A 19,390-nucleotide genomic window follows, 5' to 3' on the forward strand; every position below is an offset into this window, starting at 1 on the left:
CCGTCGGCCGAAGCTCCATCAAGCAGCTCCATCAAGCTCCGTCGACCGAAGCTCCGCTGCCTCCGTCGGCCGAAGCTCAGGTTAATTTGGGGGATGAGCGGGGGATTTTCTAGGGTTTGCCGTACTTAATCTCAGGGGATTTTAATTGGGGTTTTTTTGTCCGAGCGGCGATTTTCCTAGGGTTTGATCGATTCAAAGTAGATTCTAGTGCTAGAGTAGATTTTCCTGGTTTAGATTGATTCAAAACATGTGCTAGTGCTGCTAGTGCGAATGTCAATCTGAACCTAAACATCCCAACTTAGTTTTAATTAATGTGTAATTAATAGTTTCATAGTTCTCAAATTGTTCACTGCTTGTTATTAAGTCGACACCATGGACCCCTATGACTATGAAGTTGCCATTTTGGTCCCATCCAAGAAGGCCGTTGAGACCATCGACATCAGCTCATCCTCCGAAGGTGAGGATGGTGCTCTAGATAGGGTTCACGTCAAGCAAGAGAAAGCTGATGATGCTGCAGCAATGGATTGTGCAGCTGAGCATGAGGAAGTTGCTCCTCCTCCTCCTACTGATGTCCATCTGACTCGTCGAGGTAAAAAATATATATAGTAGTTATAGATGCAGGATATAGGTCAAATGCTTAATTAGTCTCGGTTTGGCATAATAGCTAGTCAATTTGTAGCATTCAAGGAATACTTCAGTTTCTATAAATACTGTTGGTTTGATATACTTCAATTTTAGGAAAACTTTAAACTAGGCCTTATTCCCTGGTTTCCTTATATATGTAGGTCCCAGGATAGAGGCAGGTGAGGAATGGGATGACTTTTGCATGTATCCCAATCTAGTGGAAATGAATCCTACACAAGTTGATACCCTGAGATATCTTGTTGACCAAAAGCGCCCCGCAATTCCTTTTTATGTGTGCACTATAAAGAGTGCAAGTACCGTGGAAGGCTGTTCCAGAATGGTAAATATAATTACTCCATCTCGATCAAGGATGTTTTTGCATCTTTATATGTTGACAATTACTTCATCTGAACGAAGTTTTGCATCTTATAATCTGTAGTACTTCAACCGGAAGTTTACCAAGAAGTACATCTCGACGAATATGCAGCTTCCAGATAATGACTTTCTTGTCTCTTACAGTGAGAGACATGGTGTGAAAGTGAGGATTTTCCAGGGCAAAGGGAAGTTTGACGGTGCAGTGATCACAACAAACTGGAGTGCTGTGGTGCGGAAGAGCTAGATGAAGGCAAATGATATCTTTGTGTTTTGGTTCCGCATTCGCGCCCGGGTCGGTCTCAAGTTGTATGTCAGGAAGCTCGAGAAATGAGCTAGCAGAAATATCCCTTCCGAATCCAACTCCCTCCGATAACCTAGCAGAAATTCGAATCTCCGACGATGAGCGGCGGCGGCGGCGGTGGCGGCGGTGGCGGCCCCGTCCCTCTCTGACGACGAGCCCCGTCCCTCTCCGACGACGAGCCCCGGCCCTCTCCGACGACGAGCCCCTCCGCATCTCCCGGTCTGCACCCCTCTCATCTCTCCCCTCTCGATCTGTTCTTCTTCGTCAGTTCACAATATCGAATCTCTGTGATCCAATATGTGCTGTTACTAGGACTAAAGTACCGAGTCCGAGGTGACGGCGGTGGTGGGTGTGCCGGCGCTGCGTCCGAGCAAGGGATCTGCTGTCCATCTGCCTCGCCGACGACGAGCCCCTCGCCCTCTCCAGGATGAGCCCCTCGCCCTCTCCAGGACGAGCCCCTCCGCATCTCCCGGTCTGCACCCCTCTCATCTCTCCCCTCTCGATCTGTTCTTCTTCATCAGTTCACAAAATCAAATTGAACTGCTGTGCATTGCTTGAAATTGGAACTGCTGTGCAGTTAGGTGTGTGCTAATTGCATCATTTTGTTCTTCCGCAGATGGACAGATGCTGGATTACAACAAGAATTAGAAGGCTTTCCCCTGAACACACAAAGGGAGTGGCAGAGTTTATGCAGTTTGTTCGCTTGAATGCAGCCAATGATGATCAGGTGCTGTGCCCATGTCGTAGCTGTCTCAACCGGTGCACAAAACCTCTAGATGTAGTAGAGTCTCATTTGCTTCTTTTTGGGATGGCAAGCACTTATGACCGATGGGTCTTCCATGGAGAACCATTACATCCCGTACTGAAGCTGCACATGGAGGACAAGGAGCTGCACCAGACGCCGGACCGGGACATGGAGGTGACCCGGAGGCTGGACATGGAGGTGAACCTGAGGCTGGACATGGAGGTGATGCAGGGGCACACCATGTTGGTGGAGGTGATGCAGAGGCACACTATTATGGTTTGCAAGAGGAAGATGGTTACGAAGATGATAGAATTCCTGATCTGCTTGCTGATTTGTACAAGTTAGAACCGCAAGGTGCTGGAAAGGACACTATATTTGCTGAGTTGATAGAGGAAGCCAAGCGCGCAGCCAGCGATGGGGGTACAATGCCAAGGTTTTCACTCACAGTCAAGTTACTTCAGGCCAAGTCGTACTACCGGATTAGCAACGTTGCATTCAACGCGATACTCCTGATTTTGGCCTTGCAATACCCTAATAGCTCAATACCAAAGTCATACGAGGAGGCACTTAGCATAGTCGGCAGGTTGGGACTTGGTTATGAGAGTATCCATGTGTGCCCGAATAACTGTGTATTGTTCCGGAAGGATTATGCCAAGGAGAATAATTGCCCCAAGTGCAAAGCCTCCAGATGGAAAGATGCTGATGGTAGGAGAAAGATCCCAGAGAAGGTGCTAAGGCACTTCCCATTGATTCCAAGGCTGCAAAGAATGTTTCTTTCAAAGGAGCAATCAAAGGAAGTACAGTGGCACAAACTGAAGCGGCAAGACGTGGAGAATGATCTCAGTCATCCAGCAGACGGGGATGCATGGAAGGATTTTGACAATATTCATAAAGACTTTGCCGCTGATGCCAGGAACATAAGGCTTGGACTTGCCACGGATGGTTTTAATCCCTATGGGAATATGAGCAACTCCTACAGCATGTGGCCTGTATTCGTGGTGCCATACAACCTTCCGCCGTGGGCATGTATGGATCAGTCCAACTTCATGCTTGCATTGCTAATCCCTGGTCCATCCTCTCCGGGAAAAGATTTTGATGTCTTCATGGAGCCTTTGATGGAAGAGCTGTAGGAGCTCTGGAAAGGTGTAAAATCGTATGATGCCAATAGTCCAGACAAGTTTGATCTCCGTGCTGCAATCTTATGGTGTATTCATGATTATCCCAAGACCGCACACATTGTCAGGGAGGGCCACAGCTGGTTACCAGGCATGTGTGCGTTGTGACAAAGAGAATTGCTCCAAGAAATTAAGGAACAAAATCTGCTTTATTGGGCACCGCCGTTGGCTACCTCTGTCCCATCCTTGGAGAAATAGCAAAGAATACAATGGTGCTATTGAAAAGCGTGAGAAGCCAGTGGAATTCACTCCAGAAGAGCTGAAGGAACAACTTGATAGGGTTAGAGATGTGATACCAGGCAAGCTTCAGAAGAAAAGGAAACGTGAGGACGGTCAGTCTTGGAGCCGTAGGTCATGTTTGTGGGACTTGCCATACTGGGAAGATCTAAAGCTGAGGCATAATCTCGATGTAATGCACATCGAGAAAAACATCTGTGACAATCTGATTGGTACTTTCATGAACATACAAGGCAAGACAAAGGACACTGTGAATTCAAGGCTTGATTTGGAAGATATGGGCATAAGAGGTGACTTGCATTTGCAGCCTATTTTAGCTGACTCTTTTGAGATGCCACAGGCGTGGTATACAATGAGTAAATCAGAAAAAATTGCATTTTGTGAATTCATAAAAGCTGTGAGGTTTCCAGATGGGTACGCGTCTAACATATCCAAGTGTGTGGCTGCTGATAAGTGCAAGCTTCAAGGGCTGAAGACCCATGACTGTCATATATTGCTTCAAAGGATCTTACCGGCTGGCCTGCGAGGAACAATCCATGAAGACATATATGAAGCGGTTGCTGAGCTTGGAAATTTCTTCAGAGAGCTGTGCTGCAAAACACTGAAGAGAGACGTTCTGGACAGACTTGAAAAGGAAATCGTAGTTATTCTTTGCAAACTTGAGAAGATCTTCCCCCCATCTTTCTTTGACGTGATGGTGCATTTGGCCATCCATTTACCAAAAGAGGCAAGGCTTAGAGGCCCAGTGCATTACGGTTGGATGTACCCAGTCGAAAGAAGGTTGCTAACATTGAAGCGTTATGTCCGGAACAATGCCAGGCCGGAGGGATCGATTGCCGAAGCATATATTGTTGATGAGTGCCTGACATTTTGCTCGAGATACTTCAACGATGTTGAAACAAGATTCAACTGTCCAAGCAGAAATCCGGAGCGGGATGATTCACATATTGGTGATGTGTCTGTTTTCAAACACGGTGTGAAATTTATTGGAGCCTCTCAATATGTGTTTGCTGGTGAGGACTATGACAACATGGTGTGGTATGTGCTCCGAAGTTGCCCTGAGGTTGATCCATACATCGAGTACGTTTCTCTTCATCCCCTTATATAGATAGGTTATTGCAGCCTCTCCAAATAATAATTAGGATCTATTTTCTGTTGCCATTCCAGCCTGTGCAAACAAGAGTTGAACCAACAAGGTGGTCAGATCAATGTTGATAGATGGCTTGCCAAGAACTTTGCTAGATGGTTTCAGACTCATGTGAGATCTTTAGCTGGTTTATTTCTAAAGATTGGAAAAGTTCATGATATAATTTTGCTGTGTGTGTTACTCACCCCCTGGTTGATTTTTTGCAGATTGGAAAAATGCGAAATGATGTCTGTCCTGATCTCTATGCTTTGGCGTGCAAACCAGATTTTAGAGTGAGACTATATTCGGCATGTGTTGTTGACAGTGTTCAGTACCATACTGTTGACCGCGAGAAGAACAGGAAGACACAAAATAGTGGAATCATTTCTGAGGGAGATCATGATGGCAACAGCATTGACTTCTTTGGTCAGCTCAAATCCATCATCAGATTGCAATACAACTCCAGCGGTGGCGTCCATCGGTCAGTTGTCCTCTTCCGGTGTGACTGGTTTGACCTTGGTGGTAGGAAACCCGGGCTCGACGATGATGGACACTTCAAGAGTGTTAACACAAAAAAGTTTTGGTACAAGACTGATCCTTTCCTTCTGACATCACAAGCAACCAAGGTCTTTTATGTGCCAGACACCAAGTTGAAAGGAAAATGGCAAGTTGTGCAGAAATTTCACCATAGACATCTATGGAGTGTAAAAGAAAATGAACAGGGACCCGGTGTTGCTGTACTATCATATCAAGATGAAGATTCCAGTCAAGTTCCTGTGCAGGAAAAAGAAGGCACTGCACGGAGTAGGACGAGAAGTAACCAGGAACGTGTGCTACTTGAAAAATTCATTGTGGATAAACTGAAGAAACATAGCAAAGAGGTTGTGCCCGAAGAAATCGAGGAGGTTGATCAGACAATGTACCAATATTGCAGCGATGAGGATGATGATGATGATGATGGAGGAAATAGGACTAGGAAGCGTCAAGTTTCCGAAGAAGGTGAGTAGCAGTTTGAATCTGTAGTTTGTGTAATGGATGAATAGCATGCCAGCTTGTGTAATGGATGAATTTGTAGTTTGAATCTGTAGTTTGTGTAATGGATGAATCTGTAGGAATTTATGTTGAACATGCCAGCTTTGTTTTTCCCAGAATTTATGTTGAATATGTCAGCTATTTGTTCCCAGAATTTGTGCCCAATTTTTTGGGGACTCCATGCTCAATTTTTAGGGGAATCCATGCCCAATTTTTTCAATACATGGCTGACGCCGGCGACCATATATGGGCAGCGCCGCCGTGCATGGCTGACGCCGGCGACCATATATGGGCGGCGCCACCGTGCAAAAGTAGCTGCTACACATTTTCAACAGAACTCATTTTCAACAGAACACATTTTCAACTGAACAGAATTGCACACATACATAGACATGGTTCAAATTCAGGAACTAAACATTGTGGCACGAACAGACAAATGGTTGGAATTACAACACAATAACTCTAGCATATACTCTAGCTTCTTCTCCTCCTGACCAACAGATCACTGAATTCACCCTAATTTCAGTTCCTACACATCACCCAGGTACAACAGATGACAAAAGCTACAGATAGCACCCAAACCATGAAGCCTCCCATTTTCTTTGGTTCAGGGTTGCTCTGTTTCCTTGCAGCAAGCAGAAACTTTTCTTCCTGGAGCCTCTCAATTTCTACCTGGAGCCTCTCAATTTCTTCATCTCGATCCCAAACAGCATCACGCAGATCACGAACTAACTCTTTGTGACGTGCATCCAGCGGATCATCAATCCACTTAAACACTTTACACCCTATTCCACCAGCAATCTGACAGATGAAGAACAAAAGAGGATAAGTAAGCCATAGTAGAAAAGAAACTTCAGAAGACGGCGGGCTCCAGGAAATTCAGAATGGGGGCGGGGGGGCGTGCTCGAAGACTAACCGAGCGAATTTTGCAGTTCCGGTATCTTCTCCCAGGATTCGGATCACTCCAAGAAATCCATTGCGGCATCTTCTCGCCACAGTCACATACGTCGGCGGGCTCATAATCGAATGGCCACTGCCGATACGGGATGGGCGTGCCCGGCCGCCGGTGGCGACGCGATGACGCTCCTGACCTAGAAGAACTGCCCGAGCAGGCTGGGAACTACGCCGCCATGCAACAGATGCACCTGGTTGGAGGAATTTTGGTCGGAGGAGGAACCCTAGCTAGATGCACCTGGTCGGAGGGATTTTGGTCGAGGTGGAGGGATTTTGAAGACAACTGATTAGTCTATCATGTCTATATACATGGACAACCATACTTGTGTCAACAACACTATTGTAGCAAAGCGGTAGGGAGTGGTAGTGCGGCAGCGCCAGGTCGAGGGTTCGAGTCCCCGCAAGCGCAATTTTTGCCAGTTATTTCCATCGGGAGCCACTCCAACCCCGGATGGGCCGTCGGGCCAGCAATTCAACCCCCGGATGGGCCGTCGGGCCAGCAATTCAACCCCCGGATGGGCCGTCGTGGGGTAGGCCAGCAGCCAGCAGCCTAGTAGAGGACAGCCCAAAAGAGGAGGATATCACCAGTAGCCCATTAAAATGGTGGACGGCACAGAGAAAAAAAATAACAAGACGCCTTTGTCCCACAAGTATCAGTTGGTCCTACATGTCAGTTAGTTCAAGCCAGTTGCTTCCAGTGACACGTGTGAGGCGCGTGGGACCCGAAAAGGGACACATAGGCAAAATGGATGACATGGCAGCCAAACACATACCATTGTATTGAGCCAAATGCCAATGACGCTATTGATTTGTCGCAATCGGCATTGGAAAAACGTCGTAGGCCACTTAATTTTGCTAATGACGTTTTGACCTAAATTGCCAATGACATTTTTGCCCAATAACGTCACGATTTTCTAGGGTTTTGCCCCCCGGAGTGGCCAAGGACGGTCAAAGCTAGGAACGTCATAAAGCTATGACATTTTGATTTCCAGTCATAAAAAAACGTCATATTATGGCAGATTTCTTGTAGTGAACAATCTTATGCTATTACATGACCAATCTCATCCAATCCCTACCATCCCCTTAGGCCTACAGCGGGGGAATTACTCACACATGGATGGGGGAAGCATGGCTGGTTGATGGAGAGGCGTCGGCGGTGATGATGGCGATGATCTCCTCCAATTCCCCGTCCCGGCGGAGTGCCAGAACGGAGACTTCTGGCTCCCGAGACGGAGTTTCGCGATGTGGTGGCGTTCTGGAGGCTTTCTGGCGACTTCGACTTCTCCCCATGCGTTTTTAGGTCGAAGGCAATATATAGTCCGAAGGAGGGCATCGGAGGCCGGCCGAGGGGGCCACACCACAGGGCCGCGCGGGCCCCCCTGGGCCGCGCTGCCTTATGGTGTGGGGCCCTCGGGCCTCCACCTGACTTGTCCTTCTGGCTCCGTCAGTATTCTGGGAAAATAGGGCCTTCTGCATAAATTCCGAGGATTTTCCTGAAAGTTGGATTTCTGCACAAAAACGAGACACCAGAGCAGTTCTGCTGAAAACAGCGTTAGTCCGTGTTAGTTGCATCCAAAATACACAAATTAGAGGCAAAACAATAGCAAAAGTGTTCGGGAAAGTAGATACGTTTTGGACGTATCAACTCCCCCCAAGCTTAGCTTATTGCTTGTCCTCAAGCAATTCAGTTAACAACTGAGCGATAAAAGAACTTTCACGAACACATTTGCTCATATGATGTATATATTCTCATGCTATGGCTAATACTTAAGCAGTTCATAATGAGATACATGCAAATAAGATCATCTAACAGCTATGTCAATCATGGAGAGGTACCAATAATTAATAATAAGCATCATGAATCATGTCTATAAGCAGGATTGCAATGTTCACAAGAGAGTATGATAAAGTGGTATCTCGCTTGCCCATATTTGATTAGCAAAACATAAATGCTCAGGCACCTCTGGAGTTCATAGAAAGACTAGAAGTAGTGATTGTCAAAGATAAAAGCATCAAAGTTATACCTCAATCAATCATATTTTGAGACAAGCATATTATACTAAGAATGACAGTTGTGCTCTCAAGATAGTGCTCAAAGAAAGAATGGAGACACAACACAAAAGTAAAAGATTGACCCTTCGCAGAGGGAAGCAAGGATTAACATGCGCTAGAGCTTTTCATTTTTAAAACAGGAGTAAAATTATTTTGAGAGGTGTTTGTTGTTGTCAACGAATGGTAATGGGTACACCAACTACCTTGCCAACCGGACTCCCAAGAGCGGCTCCCATGAATTATTTTTATGTTTATGTGGCACTCCTTCCAACCTTTCTTTCACAAACCATGGCTAACCGAATCCTCGGGTGCCTGCCAACAATCACATACCATGAAGGAGTGCCTTTTTATTTTAGTTTTATTATGATGACACTCCCCCCAACCTTTGCTTACACAAGCCATGGCTAACCGAATCCTTCGGGTGCCGTCCAACGATCACATACCATGGAGGAGTGTCTATTTAGGTTAATTAATTTGGGACTGGGAATCCCATTGCCAGCTCTTTTTGCAAAATTATTGGATAAGCGGATGTGCCACTAGTCCATAATGAAAGTCCGTCAAAAGTAAATGACAAGGTTGAAAGTTAAACACCACATACTTCCTCATGAGCTATGAAACATTAACACAAATTGAGAAGCATTTTGAAGGTTTTAAAGGTAGCGCATGAGAATTTACTTGGAATGGTTTGAAATGCCATGCATAGGTATTTATGGTGGACACTTTGGAACAACTTGGTTTTCAGGTGTTTGGAAGCACGAGCAGCATTCCCGCTCAGTACAAGTGAAGGCTAGCAATAGACTAGGGAGCGACAAATCAAGAGAGCAGTAACTGTCATAATCATGCTTGCGGCAAAATAAATTAACAGAGGCATAAAAGTGATACAAGAACTCTGAAGCAATATAAATCATTGAGGCTTAATTGACTTTTATTCAGTCATATGCATGCGTGAGCATGTGCCAAGTCGATATAAATGAATTATTCAGAGGAGGATACCACAATGCCATACTTACTTATGAATAAAACAATGCAAGCAAACATCCATGACATGCTACTCATATTAATAAATTGGAGCTAAACATGAGAGATCATGAACTACCAGACTTTCTCAAATGACATATACCTCACATGAACCGACTAAGCATGCTCACATGGATGAGTATATGTACAAAAATGAAAACAAATAGAGTTCATACCAGCCTCTCACCACAATCCAATTGTCGTAGATCGTCATTATTGCCTTTCACTTGTATAGCTTGGATAATATGAAATGAAAACCACGCTCCAGCCACCAAAGACCATTGAACTCAAGATGAACTTTACAAACCAAAGAAGAACAGCAAGTATTTTTGGTGTTTTCGAATTTGGAAACAAGAACAAAAGGAAACAAGCGAACAAAGCAAAATCTTTTTGGGTTTTCTTATAGCAAACTAGCAATAGCAAATAAAATGAAACAAATGCAAGAAACCAAAGCAAACAAATGGTGAAGAGAAACAACAGAAATATTTTTGGTCTTTTTGTGTTTTGGGAAGGAAACAAAGCAAAAACAAGAAACGGCAAACTAGAAAAGTCACATAAACACAAAGCAGCAGAAATTCGTCAAACTTGACAGCAGTACAGTACCCGATTTTTAATAAATTCTTCCACTGCTCAAATCGAAAAGTGTTCAACTAATGAAAGTTAGATAACAACCTGGGGAACATGCACAAAAATTGTCTTCGCAAATACTGTTCTGGCTATTTTTGGGAATTTTTTCGGTAACAGTCCAGAATCTGTTTTCAGGCAGCACTTCCCCAAATATTATCTCCTTCTCATTAGAAAACCACTCAAACCAACAAAATAAGTATATACAAGTATCCAGCAATCATAATATGCAAAGAATGAGTGATGCCGGTATACCTCCCCCCAAGCTTAGGCTTTTGGCCTAAGTGGAGTTCAATCCCATCGAGGCCATGAGGTAGCGCCTCCGTAGTACGACGAAGATGGATCATATTCCGGGTATGTGCTAGAAGAAGCACCCGAATACGTGACGGTGTAGTCGTAGGAGGGCTCGGCGTCTTCGGAGTCATGCTGCTGGTGGAAATCTTGTATCTTCATATTTTTCTCCACCTCCTCCTTAGTGCGCGACCATGGTTGCCTGTCAATACTGAACAAACCTGGCTGTGGAAGAGGAATTTCCTTCTCATCCCCGTCAGCAAACAACATTCTATAGACCATATTATCTAAAGTGGAATCAGCGGTAACAAAATGATGGCTTTTCATAGCAGCAATATCAAGTCTCCTAGGGGTTAATGGTACATCATTAGAATCAAGAGGAAGTCTCAAATGTGTTAAAATACGCAATGCAATAGTTTCTCCAAAAATAGGCCCCCTGTTAGACAGGCGGCGAGCAATAAGAGAACCAAGATGATATGATGTCTGTCCAGTAAGTGCAGCATTCAAGAAAGCAAGATGGTAGCTAGAAATATTGCTAGTGTTCTCCCTACCAAGAATGCTAGTAGCAATGTAATAGGCAAAATATTTAATGGCGGGGAGTTGGATGTTTCTTATCTTGCCACGCTGAATGGTGCGACAATCATCATCGGTGATCCCTCGATAGAGCTCCAACAGGTCCCGGGGGTTGTCATCAATCCTCCTTGCTGTACCTACAGGGGCAATATCCAATGCACGACAAAATTCTTCCAACTCCATAGTAATAGGATTACCATAAATCTTGAATGCAACTGTCGGCCCATATTGCTTGTTGTGGAACTTGAAGCTCACGGCGAAGATTTTGGTGAGCATGTAGTATTGCTCCCTTTCATCTCCCACATAGGCGGCTAAGCCCGCCCTATTAACAAGGGTGAAGAAATCCTCCAACATCCCTGCATTTCTCAGAAAATCATAGCATGGGAAAGACGAAGCATTAGAAGCCCCATTGTCCTCTTCGGGCGCGAAGCTAGGCGCGATGATATCCTCATTGTACGATCGCCTAAGTCGGGTGGCGGTCCTAGAAGGCCTCCCGGTGCTGGTTGTTCCCCTCTGAAACAATTCTCCAAAGTTGAACTTCTTCATCTTCCTTTTCTGAAATTTTTCAACTAACAATATAAAATTTGATTTGGTGACATATAATCAAGGGGAACTACTATAGGAACTTGCTAGAGTGCTAATCATGCATCAAAACTAGTTTATACAACTTAGAACAAGCATGCAAGCTCACTAAACATGTTACCTACAGCAGCAAAATATTCAAGATATACTCAACCAAACAAAATTCTACTTGGATAGGTGGAGGAGTCACATACCGGAGAGCAAATGTGCCAAATTTCAGACAGAAATCTGGGCTGAGCAAAGAGATCGAAAAATCCTGAGCTCTTGAGCAAAAGCGCGAGTGAGAGAAAGCTGGTGTTGATTTTTTCGGGAGAGAGAAGAGTCTGGGAGGAAGAGATGAAGTAGTGGGGCAAGGAGGGGCCCACACCACAGGGTGGCGCGCCCCCCTCCTTGGCCGCGCCGGCTGGTGGTGTGGCACCCTGGGGTGCCCCACAGGTCATCCTCTGGTGCTCCCAGGTGCATTTTCGAAAAATAGGACCAACGGTATAATTTTTGTGAATTTTTGAAAACTTTGAAAAATGCACATTTCTGGGTATTAAGTTGATTATTACTGGCCAGGAAATTTTTTGAAATCTCTAATTAACTAAGGAACTTTGCAAATCAAAAGTGCTACAGCAAGTAAAACAAGTGGAAGAAGAAAGAGATGTTGTTTACCGCCTCTATGCATATAAAAAGTATTCGTTAACAAGGTTGATCAAGTCTTGCCACCGAATAATTTTTACATAGCATATGAAGAAATAAACCTCAAATCAATCATGTTACCTTGAATTGTATTGATATGGATCCAATCATAAGATTTTGATAACCTTCTTTAGGCTCATATATAGGACAATCAATAGTTCCAATTTTGATAGTTCTCACATTAGAAATAGTATTGAATCCACATACTTTATCAATCCTCTTGGGGAAATAGACGGTGTGCTCCTTATCATCAACATTGAAAGTAACCTTTCCTTTATTGCAATCAATAACAGCCCCTGCGGTGTTAAGAAAAGGTCTCCCAAGAATAATAGACATATTATCATCTTCAGGCATTTCCAACACAACAAAATCAGTTAATATCAAGCAGTTATTAGTAACTTGAACAGGAACATCCTCACATATACCAACAGGAATAGCAGTAGATTTATCAGCCATTTGCAAAGATATATCAGTAGGTATCAACTTATCTAAATAAAGTCTCTTATAAAGAGAAAAAGGCATAACACTAACACCGGCTCCCAAGTCACATAGAGCAGTTTTAACATAATTATTCTTAATAGAACAAGGAATAGTAGGTATACCTGGGTCGCCCAATTTCTTTGGCACTTTGCCATTGAAAGAGTAATTAGCAAGCATAGTGGAAATTTCCTCATTGGGGATTTTCCTTTTGTTAGTAACAATATCTTTCATATACTTTGAATAAGGAGGCAATTTAATAGCATCAGTCAAAGGGATTTGCAAGAATAAAGGTTTCATCCAATCACAAAATTTATTATAGTGTTCTTCTTCCTTTGATTTTAATTTCTTAGCAGGAAAAGGCATTTGCTTTTGCACCCAAGGTTCTCTTTTATTACCATGTTTCTTAGCAATAAAATCTTCTTTAGTATACTTTTTATTTTTATTATGCTTCTCAGGTTCATCTTCTACCTCTTCTTTATCAGAAGCATCATTCTTATCATTATCATTATCATTATCATGTTCATTACCACTTTCAGTTTCAGCATCGGAAATAGAAATACTATTAGGATCATTAACAGGTTCAGAGGATTCTACAACATTTTTATGTTTCTTCTTCTTTTTCTTCTTAGAATGAGCACTAGGTTCAATTCGTTGAGAATCTTGTTCAATTCTTTTGGGATGCCCTTCAGGATATAGAGGATCCTGGGTAGAGACACCACCTCTAGTTGTTACTTCATCAGCATGTTTCTCTTTAGAATTATTATTTAGCAAGTCATTTTGCACTTTAGTGAGTTGATCAATTTGAGTTTGAACCATTTGAAAATGTTTAACAAGCATCTTAACATCATTGGAGGTTCTCTCCACAATATCATGCAAATTGCTAATAGCTTGAGAATTTTCCATTAGATGATTCTCTACTCTCATATTAAAATTTTCTTGCTTAACAATATAATTATCAAACTCATCTAAGCATTGCGCAGGAGGTTTTGAATACGGAATATCTTCCCTAGTAAAGCGTTGAAGGGAGTTTACCTCAATCATGGATGAAGGGGGAATTATCTCACATATATCTTCTATGGGAGGTAGATTCTTCACATCTTCGGATTTAATACCTTTCTCCTTGAGAGACTTCTTAGCTTCCCTCATATCTTCATCATTCAATTCAATTAAACCCCTCTTCTTCAATATTGGCGTTGGAGTTGGTTCAAGTGTATTCCAATCATCATGATTCCGGCTTATTCTAGCCAATAATTCTTCAGCTTCATCTGGAGTTCTTTTCCTGAAAACACAACCAGCACAACTATCTAAATATGCTCTAGATTCAATGGTTAGTCCACTATAAAATATATCAAGTAGATCATTCTTTTCTAAATCATGTCCAGGTCGAGCTATGATAAGAGAACAAAATCTTGCCCATGCCGCAGGTAATTTCTCTTCATCTCCCTGGTCAAACCTATAAATTCTCTGTAAAGCAGCATGTTGAGCACTACCAGGAAAGTATTTTCAAAAGAAAACATCACGCAAATCAGCTGGACTTTTAATAGAACCAGGAGACAAATTATTATACCAAGTTTTAGCATCATCCTTTAATGAGAAAGGAATTTTTTTAATGACAAAGTAAGTACACATCTTGTCATCATCAGAAAACAAGCTACTCATAGAAGAAAGTTCATTCATGTGTTCTACAGCACTTTCTTTTTCAGTACCACAAAAGGGTGCTTTCTCTACAATAGCTATATGAGATAGATCAAGAGAAAAATCATAATCTTTATCCTTAATGCATATAGGAGATGTGGCAAATTCAGGATCAGGAGATAGCTTATGTCTAACAGTATATTGTGTAAGAAACTTTTTAATGTTTCTTGCATCAGCAGTAGCATTGCATCTATTAATAAGATCATCATTAAGCTCCACATAATCTTCATCAGGATCATCACTAGAATAATCAAGTTCAGGTTAACTAACAGGTGTAGTGGCATTTTCATTAGGAGTTTCAGCATTTTCAATTTGTCTAGACCTAGCAATTGTAGCATCTAGAAAGGATCCCAACGAACCACTATCATCAAGCACAGCAGAAACATTATCAATATTATGAGAGTTTTCAGATTCAGCAGACGTACCAGCTTGTGGCGGTGAAACAAGTCGACTTATCACAGATGGTGAATCAAGAGTAGCAGAGGTACTCAGAGTTGTACCTTTTCTTGTAGTGGATGGTAATATGGCGACTTTAGAATCGCGAGCTTTACCCATGATGGAGAATTTGCAGCGAACAATATCAATCCAAGTGAACTTCCAAATAAAGCTATGCTCCCCAGCAACGGCGCCAGAAAACAGTCTTGATGACCCACAAGTATAGGGGATCGCAACAGTCTTCGCGGGTAGTATAACCCAATTTATTGATTCGACACAAGGGGAGACAAAGAACACTTGGAAGCCTTAACAACGGAGTTGTCAATTCAACTGCACCTAGAAACAGACTTGCTCGCAAGAGTTTATCAGTAGTAACAGTTTTATAGCAGTAGCAGTAGTGAAATAACAGCAGCAGAGTAACAGAGACAGCAGTAGTGATTATAGTAAACAGCAGGATTAAAATACTGTAGGCACGGGGACGGATGACGGGCGTTGCATGGATGAGAGAAACTCATGTAACAATCATAGCAGGGCATTTGCAGATAATAATAAAACGGTGCCCAAATACAAAGCAATCAATAGGCATGTGTTCCAATTATAGTCGTACGTGCTCGCAATGAGAAACTTGCACAACATCTTTTGTCCTACCAGCCGGTGGCAGCCAGGCCTCAAGGGAATCTACTGGATATTAAGGTACTCCTTTTAATAGAGTACCGGAGCAAAGCATTAACGCTCCGTGAACACATGTGATCCTCACGTCACCACCATCCCCTCCGGTTGTCCCGATTCTTGTCACTTCGGGGCCATTGGTTCCGGACAGCGACATGTGTATACAACTTGCAGGTAAGACCATAAACAATGAATATCATGATGAAATAATAACATGTTCAGATCTGAGATCATGGCACTCGGGCCCTAGTGACAAGCATTAAGCATAACAAGTTGCAACAATATCATCAAAGTAACAATTACGGACACTAGGCACTATGCCCTAACAATGTTATGCTATTACATGACCAATCTCGTCCAATCCCTACCATCCCCTTAGGCCTACAGCGGGGGAATTACTCACACATGGATGGGGAAGCATGGCTGGTTGATGGAGAGGCGTCGGTGGTGATGATGGCGATGATCTCCTCCAATTCCCCGTCCCGGCGGAGTGCCAGAACGGAGACTTTTGGCTCCCGAGACGGAGTTTCACGATGTGGCGGCGTTCTGGAGGCTTTCTGGCGACTTCGACTTCTCCCCGTGCGTTTTTAGGTCGAAGGCAATATATAGTCCGAAGGAGGGCGTCGGAGGCCGGCCGAGGGGGCCACACCACAGGGCCGCGCGGGCCCCCCCTGGGCCGCGCCGCCTTATGGTGTGGGGCCCTCGGGCCTCCACCTGACTTGTCCTTCTGGCTCCGTCAGTATTCTGGGAAAATAGGGCCTTCTGCATAAATTCCGAGGATTTTCCTGAAAGTTGGATTTCTGCACAAAAACGAGACACCAGAGCAGTTCTGCTGAAAACAGCGTTAGTCAGTGTTAGTTGCATCCAAAATACACAAATTAGAGGCAAAACAATAGCAAAAGTGTTCGGGAAAGTAGATACGTTTTGGACGTATCAGGGAGCCATTATGGATCTCCAGATCCCGCTATTGGTTATTGGTCGGAGTGAGTACTCAACCATGTCCACATAGTTCGCGAACCGTAGGGTGACACACTTAAGGTTTGATGTTGAAATGGTAGAACTTGAATATGGAATGGAGTTCGAATATTTGTTCGAAGTCCCGGATGAGATCCCGGACATCACGAGGAGTTCCGGAATGGTCCGGAGAATAAGATTCATATATAGGAAGTCATATTCCAAGTTTGGAAATGATCCGGTGCATTTATGGCAGGTTCTAGAAGGTTCTAGAAAAGTCCGGAAGAAATCACCATGGAAAGTAGAGTCCCGGAGGGACTCCACCTTGCATGGCCAGCCAACCCTAAAGGGGAGGAGTCCAAGGTGGACTCCCCAAGGGTGGCCGGCCAACCCCCCTCATGGAAGGGGGGAATCCCACCCCAAGTGGGATTCCCACCTTGGGTAGGTTTCCCTACACATGGAAGGTTTTTGGTTCGGGTCTTATTAGAAGACTTGTAGTCCAACACTTGGGGCTTCCACCTATATAATGAGGGGCATAGGAGAGGGGGCTGACCACCACAAGCCCATAGCTTGGCCGCACCCCTAGGTGGCTGGCCACCCCCTCTCCCAAACCCTAGCCGCCCCCTCTCTCCTCCTCTTCTCCCGCACGCTTAGCGAAGCTCCGCCGGAGATCTCCACCGCCACCGCCACCACGCCGTCGTGCTGCCGGATTCAAGGAGGAGCTACTACTTCCGCTGCCCGCTGGAACGGGGAGAAGGACGTCGTCTTCATCAACACCGAACGTGTGACCGAGTACGGAGGTGCTGCCCGATCGTGGCACCGTGATCAAGATCTTCTACGCGCTTTTGCAAGCGGCAAGTGATCGTCTACCGCAGCAATAAGAGCCTACTCTTATAGGCTTTGGAAATCTTCAAGGGTTAGTCTTGATCATCCCCTCGTTGCTCCCGTCTTCTAGATTGCATCTTGGCTTGGATTGCGTTCTCGCGGTAGGAATTTTTTTGTTTTCGATGCAATGTTATCCAACAGTATCAACACCCCCCAAGCTTAGACTTCGCTTGTCCCCAAGCGAAACTGAACTCAGTAAACAAGACCACATGTTTATGGAGTGAAGAGTCAATAAATAAAATACGGACAAGAAGCATCACATTAATTCACACAAGACATTCTAGTGAACAACATCCTCATATAATTCAACTTGAAACAAGTAGAGGGAAATCACAAATAAAGGTGCATATGAAATCATAATTGGTGATGGCAAACTTCATTCTTGGTCAAAGAACAATTAACATATTGTACTTATCTTTCGAGTAGAGCCTTTATATTAGAACTTATATGCTTAATCTTAACAATCTCCTCATAATCATTGATAACCTTCAAAGCCATATTCATTCAGATTAAACTTGTACTAAACAAGGAAGAATAAAAGACATGATTAAATAGATCACAATATAAATGATTGGGTCACAACAACTCAATTGCTTGCTTAAGATAGAGGGACATAGGTTTACTGACTCAACATAAAGTAAAAGATAGGCCCTTCGCAGATGGAAGCAGGGATTAAATCATGTGCTAGAGCTTTTTAAGTTTTGAAATCATATAGAGAGCATAAAAATAAATTTTTGAGGGGTGTTTGTTGTTGTCAATGAATGGTAGTGGGCACTCTAACCCCCTTGTCAAACAGACTTTCAAAGAGCGGCTCCCATGAAGGACGTTATCTCTACTAGCAAGGTAGATCATCCCTCTTCTCTTTTGTTTACACATGTACTTTAGTTTATTTAGGGATGACACTCCTCCCAACCTTTGCTTTCACAAGCCATGGCTAACCGAATCCTCGGGTGCCTTCCAACATTTCACATCCCATGGAGGAGTGTCTATTGCAAAATTAAGTTGCTTACTGATGAATCAGGGCAAAACATGTGAAGAGAATTATTAATGAAAGTTAATTAATTGGGGCTGGGAACCCCGTTGCTAGCTCTTTTTGCAAAATTATTGGATAAGCGGATGTGCCACTAGTCCATTGGTGAAAGTCTGCCCAACAAGATTGAAAGATAAAACACCACATACTTCCTCATGAGCTATAAAACATTGACACCAATAAGAGATACTAACTTTTTGAATTGTTTAAAGGTAGCACATGAAGTATTTACTTGGAATGGCAGAAGAATACCGCATAGTAGGTAGTTATGGTGGACACTGATGGCATAGGTTTGGTTTAAGGTTTGGATGCACGAGAAGCATTCCCTCTCAGTACAGGTCTTTGGCTGGCAAGGTTGGTTAGCAAGCATAAGAGTTGAGGGAAACAAACAAATATACATGTGATAGAAACAATCATTCATCTTCTTTGTAAGCACAAACAATTTTAACTTCAGAATACTAAACTAATAGCTAACAAGAAAGAAAGATAATGAAATAATATATCTACATGTATTTCCCTCTTTTCTACTTAAATCTCAAAGTATTGTTGCTGTTGACCAATGCTAAGTTTGCCAAAACCAAATAGATTTACTTAATGCTCCCAAAGTGATACCAATACTAACAACAAGATCAATCATATAACAGAAATTGCAAACTAAAATAAGGTGTGCAAAAAGTAAATGATAAAACTTCTCATTAATATTCCATAACGATAACTCACACCAAGGGATACATAGATAACCAACTAAAAGAGAGATACTTCCACACTGCAAACCATCTTATATAATAACTTCCCTACTCATGATATGACACTACTTGATAGTAAAAATGTAAAAGATAGTGATGATGTGATA

The 19,390-nt window shown here is 43.3% G+C and overlaps 1 pseudogene; it reads left to right on the top strand.

The window, feature by feature from the left end:
* The first annotated feature begins 1,916 nt into the window (after positions 1 to 1,916).
* On the top strand, positions 1,917 to 4,565 carry LOC139832514 (uncharacterized; annotated as a pseudogene).
* Positions 4,566 to 19,390: the final 14,825 nt, after the last annotated feature.

This window comes from Lolium perenne, chromosome 1 (genome assembly GCF_019359855.2).
Source record: "Lolium perenne isolate Kyuss_39 chromosome 1, Kyuss_2.0, whole genome shotgun sequence".
Classification (NCBI taxonomy): domain Eukaryota; kingdom Viridiplantae; phylum Streptophyta; class Magnoliopsida; order Poales; family Poaceae; genus Lolium; species Lolium perenne.